Source organism: Schistocerca piceifrons, chromosome X (assembly GCF_021461385.2).
Source record: "Schistocerca piceifrons isolate TAMUIC-IGC-003096 chromosome X, iqSchPice1.1, whole genome shotgun sequence".
Taxonomy (NCBI): Eukaryota; Metazoa; Arthropoda; class Insecta; order Orthoptera; family Acrididae; genus Schistocerca; species Schistocerca piceifrons.
The window spans coordinates 2,523,607-2,533,907 of record NC_060149.1 but is presented as its reverse complement, the minus strand read 5'-3'; the positions used below and the strand labels follow the sequence as shown (position 1 = coordinate 2,533,907).

General features: G+C 45.2%; 1 non-coding gene across 1 annotated transcript; it reads right to left on the bottom strand.

The window, feature by feature from the left end:
* Positions 1-9,770: 9,770 nt before the first annotated feature.
* Trnat-ugu lies at positions 9,771-9,844 on the bottom strand. Its single transcript has one exon. It is a non-coding gene; the product is annotated as a tRNA-Thr (tRNA).
* Between the last annotated feature and the right edge of the window lie 457 nt (positions 9,845-10,301).

Here is a 10,301-nt window from a genome sequence, read left to right as displayed (position 1 = left end):
GTTCTGTTTATGTCCCCCACCGAAGGGAAGAATCTTTTTACTAGCCATTGTGAATGGGATGTGGAGAAATAGGACGTATGTTTAAAAAATAAAGAGCGCACGAGTAACAGCAATACTGAAGGCAAAAAAGGAGAAGCTATCTCATTATATCGCCCACTGACGCTCTTATCCTATGTTTACAAAGCCTTAGAGCACGTGATAAAACGTAGACACAAGTGATAAGCAGAAAATTGAAGCATATTTCCTTGTCGACGAATTAATTTCAGAAAGAGCTAAGGAACTAATGAAATGTTGGTAAATTACCCTTAATAATAGATATCCAAATAACATTAAGTAGAAACAATTACCTGCTCGCAGTGTTCACTAGTGTTACCAGCGTCTGTAATGAAGCACTACATTCTTTTCTGGCAAGGAAATTACCAGCTTTGAGTGCCCCTCCTACATTTATTCACAACACATATAGCATTTTATGTGACAGGAACATAATCATAACTCAAGATGACGTTCGTATTGGATAACGGAGAACAAAGAAAGGTTACATCAGGGACTAGTATTAACTGAACTACTTCCTACCTGTTCGGTGTTGCTTTACATGTACTTCATGTCCCTACTGAAGAAGGGAGGAAGGAAGATTAGAGTTAAATGTTCCGTCGATATCGAAGTCGTTAGAGACGGAACACTAGCTAGGAATACTTCAAGGATGGGGAACGGAATCGACGATGCCTTTTCAAAGGAACCATACCGGCATTTACCTGGAGCGATTTAGGGAAATCACGGGAAACCAAATTCTGGATGACTGGACACGGACTTGAGCCGTCGTCCTCCCGAAAGCGGGTCCGTGTGCTAACCACTGAGCCATCTTGTTCAGCGTTCCTCTATTAAAGTGCTGCAGCATGCCTACCTTACAAAATTACATCAACAACAGCAAAAAAGGAAATCACAAAAGAACGTGGTCATAAACACTTCCTTAAAATTCAATTTATGTCATAAAATGTTCGAAATGTTCACCGCCTATTGTAAAACAAATTTTCAGTCGCTTGTGAAAAGACTACTGGACATAATGAAGAGATTCTTTCGGTATCACTGCACATGCTACAATTATGTTATGTTTTAAACCCTCTTGGCTCGTCACAGCTTGTGAATAGATTTTACTGCAGAGAAAACTATAGTGGCGTCAAATGAGATGGGGCTGAGTTAAACTGATCAGCAGATAGCAATGATGGATACTACACTACAAATACCTAGGTTTACATATTGATAGATGTATTAATCTGGCGTATTATGGTTACTTTCACGTCATTATCGACATATGGAGTCATATTTTGTGGAAACTGTCTACTGAAACTCTGTGAGCGTAATGGCATCAAGACGAATGATGACAGAGGCAGTGCTGAAATTCTAAGCACCGTTTTCTAAAACTGTTTCATTGAGGAAAATCGTACTACTGTGGTTCGAACGATATCGAAATAAGTGACCACAGTATAGAAAAGCAACCGAAATCACTCGACAGAGGACAGACCATTGGACCTGAAAGGATACCAATACGATTGTACATAGAATATGTGAAAGGCACGTCTTCTAGAAACAGCGTGCATTACACTGAGGTGACAAAAGTCATGGGATACCTCCTAATACCGGCCGGCCGCGCTGGTCTAGCGGTTCTAGGCGCTCAGTCCGGAGCCGCGCGACTGCTACGGTCGCAGGTTCGAATCCTGCCTCTGGCATGGATGTGTGTGATGTCCTTAGGTTAGTTAGGTTTAAGTAGTTCTAAGTTCTAGGGGACTGATGACCATAGATGTTAAGTCCCATAGTGCTCAGAGCCATTTGAACCATTTTTCCTAATACCGTATCGGACCTCATTTTGCCTGGATCAATACAGTAGTTCGACCTGGCATGGACTCAACAAGTTGTTGGAAGTATATTGTAGAAATATTGAGCCATGCTGCCTCTAAAGCCGTCCATAATTGCGAAAGTGTTGGCAGTGCAGGATTTTTTGCATTAACTGACCTCTCGACTACGTCCAAAACGTTTTCGATGGGATTCATGTCGGTCAAACTGGGTGGCCAGATCGTTGTCTAGAAATGTCCAGAATTTTCTTCAAAGCAATCGCGAGCAATTGTGACTCGGTCACATTGTGCACTGTCATTCAATATAATTCCATCATTGTTCTGGAAGATGAAGTCCACGAATGACAGCAAATGATCGCCAAATAGCCACACTTTCTCATTTGCAGTCAGTGATTGGTTCAGTTGGACCAGACGACCCAGTTCATTCCATGTAAACATAGCCCACACGATTATGGAGCCACCATCAACTTGTACAGTGCCTCGTTGACAACTCTGATCCGAGACTTAGTGGAGTTTGCGTCACATTCGAGCCCTACCCTCAGCTCTCACCAACTGAAACTGGGACTCATCTGACCAGGCCACGGTTTTCCAGTCGTCTAGGACCCAACTGATATGGTCGTGAGCCCAGGAGAGGCAGTGTCGGTGGAGTCGTGCTGTTAACAAAGGCACTCGAGTTGGTCCTCTGCTGACGTAGCCCATTAACGGAAAATATGGCCGCACTGTCCTAACGGATACATTCATCGTACGACTCACATTGAATTCTGCTGTTGTTTGTCTGTCAGCACTGATAACTTCGTGCAAACGCTGCTTCTCTCGGTCGTTAAATGAAGGCCGTCGGCCACTGCATTGTCCATGGTGAGAGATAATGTCTAAAATTTGGTATTCTCTGCACACTCTAGACACTGTGGATCTCAGAATATTGAATTCCCTAATGATTTAATACCCCTCATTCAGCCACAATCCTTTCCACATGACTGAGTACAAATGACATCTCCGCCAATGAACAACCCTTCTATACCTTGCGCACACGATACTGTTGCTAGTATTGGGGCAAGATGGAGTCTAGCACAAAGTACCGTCATCCAAGATGGCGGCGATGACGTCACCCATCTACATCTGCATCTACATCTACATGATTACTCTGCAATTCACATTTAAGTGCATGGCAGAGGGTTCATCGAACCACAATCATACTATCTCTCTACCATTCCACTCCCAAACAGCGCGCGGGAAAAACGAACACCTAAACCTTTCTGTTCGTGCTCTGATTTCTCTTATTTTATTTTGATGATCATTCATACCTATGTAGGTTAGGGTCAACAAAATATTTTCGCATTCGGAAGAGAAAGTTGGTGACTGAAATTTCGTAAATAGATCTCGTCGTGACGAAAAACGTCTTTGCTTTAATGACTTCCATCCCAACTCGCATATCATCTCTGCCACACTCTCTCCCCTATTACGTGATAATACAAAACGAGCTGCCCTTTTTTGCACCCTTTCGATGTCCTCCGTCAATCCCACCTGGTAAGGATCCCACACCGCGCAGCAATATTCTAACAGAGGACGAACGAGTGTAGTGTAAGCTGTTTCTTTAGTGGACTTATTGCGTCTTCTAAGTGTCCTGCTAATGAAACGCAACCTTTGGCTCGCCTTCCCCACAATATTATCTATGTGGTCTTTCCAACTGAAGTTGTTCGTAATTTTAACACCCAGGTACTTAGTTGAATTGACAGCCTCGAGAATTGTACTCTTTATCGAGTAATCGAATTCCAACGGATTTCTTTTGGAACTCATGTGGATCACCTCACACTTTTCGTTATTTAGCGTCAACTGCCACCTGCCACACCATACAGCAATCTTTTCTAAATCGCTTTGCAACTGATACTGGTCTTCGGATGACCTTACTAGACGGTAAATTACAGCAGCATCTGCGAATAACCTAAGAGAACTGCTCAGATTGTCACCCAGGTCATTTATATAGATCAGGAACAGCAGAGGTCCCAGGACGCTTCCCTGGGGAACACCTGACATCACTTCAGTTTGACTCGATGATTTGCCGTCTATTACTACGAACTGCGACCTTCCTAACAGGAAATCACGAATCCAGTCGCACAACTGAGACGATACCCCATAGGCCCGCAGCTTGATTAGAAGTCGCTTGTGAGGAACGGTGTCAAAAGCTTTCCGGAAATCTAGAAATGCGGAATCAACTTGAGATCCCCTGTCGATAGCGGCCATTACTTCGTGCGAATAAAGAGCTAGCTGCGTTGCACAAGAACGATGTTTTCTAAAACCATGCTGATTACGTATCAATAGATCGTTCCCTTCGAATGATTCATAATGTTTGAATACAATATATGCTCCAAAACCCTACTGCAAACCGACGTCAATGATATAGGTCTGTAGTTCGATGGATTACTCCTACTACCCTTCTTAAACACTGGTGCGATCTGCGCAATTTTCCAATCTGTAGGTACAGATCTATCGCTGAGCGAGCGGTTGTATATGATTGCTAAGTAGGGAGCTATTGTATCAGCGTAATCTGAAAGGAACCTAATTGGTATACAATCTGGACCTGAAGACTTGCCCATATCAAGCGATTTGAGTTGCTTCGCAACCCCTAAGGTATCTACTTGTAAGAAACTCATGCTAGCAGCTGTTCGTGTTTCAAATTCTGGAATATTCCATTCGTCTTCCCTGGTGAAGGAATTTAGCGGCACAGTCGTCGGTAACAGTACCATCGGCACTGCGCAGCGAAGGTATTGACTGCGTCTTGCCGCTTGTGTACTTTACATACGACCAGAATTTCTTCGGATTTTCTACCAAATTTCGAGGCAATGTTTCGTTGTGGAACCTATTAAAGGCATCTCGTATTGAAGTCCGTGCCAAATTTCGCGCGTCTGTAAATTTTAGCCAATCTTCGGGATTTCGCGTTTTTCTGAACTTCGCATGCTTTTTCCGTTGCCTCTGCAACAGCGTTCGGACCTGTTTTGTGTACCATGGGGGATCAGTTCCATCTCTTACCAGTTTATGAGGTATGAATCTCTCAATTGCTGTTGCTACTATATCTTTGAATTTGAGCCACATCTCGTCTACATTTGCATAGTCAGTTCGGAAGGAATGGAGATTGTCTCTTAGGAAGGCTTCTAGTGACACTTTATCCGCTTTTTTAAATAAAATTATTTTACGTTTGTTTCTGGTGGATTTGGAAGAAACGGTATTGAGCCTAGCTACAACGACCTTGTGATCACTAATCCCTGTATCAGTCATGATGCTCTCTATTAGCTCTGGATTGTTTGTGGCTAAGAGGTCAAGTGTGTTTTTGCAACCATTTACAATTCGCGTGGGTTCGTGGACTAACTGCTCGAAATAATTTTCGGAGAAAGCATTTAAGACAATCTCGGAAGATGTTTCTGCCTACCACCGGTTTTGAACAAGTGTTTTTGCCAACACATCGAGGGAAGGTTGAAGTCCCCACCAACTATAACCGTATGAGTGGGGTATTTATTTGTTACGAGACTCAAATTTTCTCTGAACTGTTCAGCAACTATATCATCGGAGTCTGGGGGTCGGTAGAAGGAGCCAATTATTAACTTAGTTCGGCTGTTAACTACAACCTCCACCCATACCAATTCGCACGGAGTAACTACATCGACTTCACTACGGGACAAACCACTACTGACAGACAAAAACACTCCCCCACCAATTCTGCCTAATCTATCTTTCTTGAACACCGTCTGAGACTTCGTAAAAATTTCTGCAGAACTTATTTCAGGCTTTAACTAGCTTTCTGTACCTATAACGATTTCAGCTTCTGTGCTTTCTATTAGCGCTTGAAGCTCAGGGCTTTCCCAGCACAATTACAACAATTTACAACTATTATTCCGACTGTTCCTTGATCCAAGCACGTCCTGTATTTGCCATGCACCCTTTGAGATTGCAGCCCACCCCGTACTTTCCTGAGGCCTTCTAACCTAAAAAACCGCCCAGTCCACGCCATACAGCCTCCGCTACCCGTGTAGCCGCCAGCTGAGTGTAGTGAACTCGTGACCTATTCAGCGAAACCTGAAACCCCACCACCCTATGGCGCAAGTCAAGGAATCTGCAGCCAACACGGTCGCAAAACCGTCTGAGCCTCTGATTCAGACCCTCCACCCGGCTCTGTACCAAAGGTCCGCAGTCGGTTCTGTCAACGATGCTGCAGATGGTGAGCTCTGCCTTCATTTCGTAAGCATGACCGGCAGCCTTCACCATATCAGATAGCCGCTGGAATCCAGAGAGAATTTCCTCAGATCCAAAGCGACACACGTCATTAGTGCTGACATGTGCCACCACCTGCAGCTGGCTGCACCCTGTGCTCTTCATGGCATCCGGAAGGACCCTTTCTACATCAGGAACGACTCCACCCGGAATGCACACGGAGTGCACACTGGATTTATTCCCCTCCTTAGCCGCCATATCCATAAGGGGCCCCATTACGCGCCTAACATTGGAGCTCCCAACTACCAATAAGCCCACCCTCTGCAATTGCTTGGACCTTAAAGGCTGAGAATCATCCTCTGAAACAGGGCAGGCAGCTGCATCTGGCTCAGCCAGAGACGGTACCTGAAACCTGTTTGTCAGACGCACTGGGAAGACTTTCTGATCAACCTCTGGGGACGTCTTTCGCTGCCTGCCACAAGTTGGAACGACCTCCCAATCAACCACAGGCGAGGGCTCAGCCCCACTGCAGGCAGCAACTGGGGCAACCACAGCGCTAGACCGATCTGGGGACAGACGGGACGAGGTTGACATCCCCGTGATACCCAAGTCCAGCTCCCCACAGTGGTGCCCATTGGCAACAGCCTCAAGCTGTGCGACCGAAGTCAGCGCCGGCTGCAGCTGTGAGTGAAGGGATGCCAACTCAGCCCTCATCCGAACACAGCGATCACAGTCCCTGTCCATTCTAATCGATGTTGAACAACAGTTACTGAAACACAGTCCGTGCCTAGATAACTCAAGGGAAACACGCAAAGAATGTATGAACTAACCTGTACAAATGCCTAACGACTGCGCTACAATCTGCCTGAATTTACGATTACAGTAACTAAAACACGAAATTACACCTCCTATACGAAACTCACACGCAATTTACGTAAGAATCTACGAAATAAACACAGAAAAGAAGCTATATACGTATCTTTCTGCGCTGTCGATGTGCACCAACTGGGAGCTCAGGCCACACTCAAGGCGGGTTCTGGTACAAAGTACCATTATCCAAGATGGCGGCGATTACGTCATCCAAGATGGCGGCGATGATGTCAACTGATGACGCAAGTACCGTTATTGAAAAAGGCAGCATTTGGCGGGAAAGTGCCACGCCCCTTCCCTCCCCTCCCCTCCCCCAGAAAATTGGCGGGAAGTTCAAATTGCAACAGGATAATGTATCACACCTAAGAAAATGGTGGGAAAGAAAGGTCAATTGGGCTTCTTCCACTAACCTAAGTCACCCGAGCGCCACGTCTTCCTAGGAACTGGCGCCAAGTTTGAATTTTGGCTGTAAATAAAGGTCAATTCGTGTATCTCTACTAAGCTAAGAAAATGACTCTAAAGAAAGGTTACCTCCACTAACCTAAGTCACCCGACTGCCACCTCCTCCTAAGGATTCGTGGGAAAAGGACTCGACCAGCGCTGGACATAAGTCTTTATTTTGCATGCACCAGTCTTTATTTAAACAATTTCATGTAGCACAGCCATCCAGTGTGTTCACCACGAGGTCCGGACTCCAACTGACCTAGTACACAGTACCACCACCAGAGGGTGCTCTCATCTGTGATGTAATCTAAGATGGCGGCAAACAGTGTGTTCTATCTGTTTGGGCTACAGTCCACAGACTGCTGCGCCCTTTAACAGATTGTGTGTATGTATGTGTATGTGTATGTGTGTGCTACAGATATTTTTTTACCATACTGGATATTATACTCAGCCTTTCCTGTCTTTCTAGAATTCATCCCTCCCATGTTGGCTGAGCTAGCCCACCAGCTAGAGGTCGAGAGGGCTGGAGCACAGTGCGAATGTAAGTACATTTGTAAAATGTAGTTCTTAGATAAAATAAGTTCCTGTAATATATATTGGTTTTCCAAGTGCCTAGATTGAGCTGTCTCAGACATATTATTTTCTTTTCTTTCTAGATGATTCTATGCATAGGGAGGGGGCTGTTGAGGGTGTCGTGCAAGGTGGGGGTTAAATCCCCGATTGGGTTAACGAGATGGCGACCGTTGTGAATGAAGAAGAAGAATCGGAAAGGCGCAGGCTTATGGCCCTTTTAGATGGGGCGGCGAATATACCTGAGTGAGTGGGAGACCTCACTGAATATGCTGATGAGTTGCTCAAACCGTGGAGCCAGAATGGAGAAGGTGAATATTTTTGAACTTTATAATTACAGCAAATAATTACCATTATTTAGTATTATTATTTATTGTTTTAAATCTAGATGATTAAACTTATTTTTTATTATTTATGTTACAGGCATATGACACGAAGTACATGGTGTATCTAGGGTGGGGGTTGAGGGGGCGGGACTTGGCCGCACACCACAGAGACACGCTGGGCCACGTATAGGGCCGATCACAGCTGTGCAAGAGGTGGCAATAACATCTGCCCCCACACCGCCGCAAGCTCTCTGGCGCCCACGGGCAACTCAGCCGGCAGAAGAAGACAAACAGGGGCATCTATCTCCCACCTCAGCAGTCGGTAATGGGAACATCAGACCCTGGGGGCCATCGCCACAGCCCAGTTGTTCCCACTGAGCATCACCACCTCTGCCTCCTCAGACAGCTCGCCCCCACCATGTGTGTAATAAGGCGCATAGCCCTCTCTACAGCTGATGCACCCTCACCAGCCCTGTCATTCACAGGATCAACTCCTAGTTGTAGTAGTAGTAATAGTAATATTGATTATCCTATGGCTAGCGGTAGTGCTCTCCCCTGTCCTATTGATAGTGAAGGACACCAGAATAACGGTATAATGATCCCTCTAGAATACTCAGCAGCTGCTAGGGCTTTTGTGGGGAGCATCTCATTCACAAGGATTGAAAATCCGGGAGAGAGGTACCGCAACCCTGTTGGGTTTGTAGGAGCATGCCTCCCTGTCTTGTAGATCGAGCTCCTCAGAGTCCTAGACGTTCCGAGATTTAACGCCATTAAATGCAGCGCAGTACTATGCTGCAAGTTGAATCACCCACCTAAATATCCAGGTGATGCAGAGGCTACAACTCTGCACTATATATGAAGTGATAATGGCGTTATTTCTTGGAGCACATCGATTGCTGAGTGGTATGACGAATCCACCTTGAGCGCTATTATGGCCCGATTTTCCGAGATGGAAGTATGCGGGTCCACTAAAGCACTCTGCTGTATACCACACCTTGACATCCGTATACATGTCCATGATCCAGTAAATGGAGGGCCCAGTTATCTTAAGCTCCCTAAAGATATAGCAAACAAGAAGGCATGTATTAATGTTGAAAATCGGTACGATAATGCTTGTTTAACATGGTCAGTCCTGGCTTGTGAGAGAAATTACAAGACAAACCCGCAGCGTCTGAACAGTTACAGAGCATGTGATATTAAGACATCTTATAACTTTGATGGTATAGAGTTCCCCGTAAAAATCCGGGACATACCTATATTTGAGGAGCAGAATACCAGAATATCAGTTCATGTTTATGGCCTGGATAAGAATAACGACAAGTCAGATGAGCAAGACAAGCACACCGTCATCGGCCCCTCCATTTCTCAAAATTTGCAGGTGAGCGAGAGCTGCATGTAAACATGCTGCTCTTCTCTGAAGGTGATAATTATCACTATGTTTGATGACTAACTGAAACCCTCAGCTGCCGACAGGTGTTGTTGATATACCTCGATGTGGACAGCTGAAAATGTGTGCCCCGACCGGGACTCGAACCCGGGATCTCCTGCTTACATGGCAGACGCTCTATCCATCTGAGCCATCGAGGACACAGATGAATAGCGCGACTGCACGGACTTATCCCTTGCACGCTTCCCGTGAGAGTCACATTCCCAACTGTCCACAATTCTACAAGACACTGTCCATTCCATTCAACTGCTCTTCCAAGTCCTTTGCTGTCTCTGACAGAATTACAATGTCATCGGCGAACCTCAAAGTTTTTATTTCTTCTCCATGAATTTTAATACCTACTCCAAATTTTTCTTTTGTTTCCTTTACTGCTTGCTCAATATACAGATTGAACAACATCAGGGAGAGGCTACAACCCTGTCTTATTCCCTTCCCAACCACTGCTTCCCTTTCATGTCCCTCGACTCTTATAACTGCCATCTGGTTTCTGTACAAATTGTAAATAGCCTTTCGCTCCCTGTATTTTACCCCTGCCACCTTTAGAATTTGAAAGAGAGTATTCCAGTCAACATTGTCAAAAGCTTTCCCCAAGTCTAC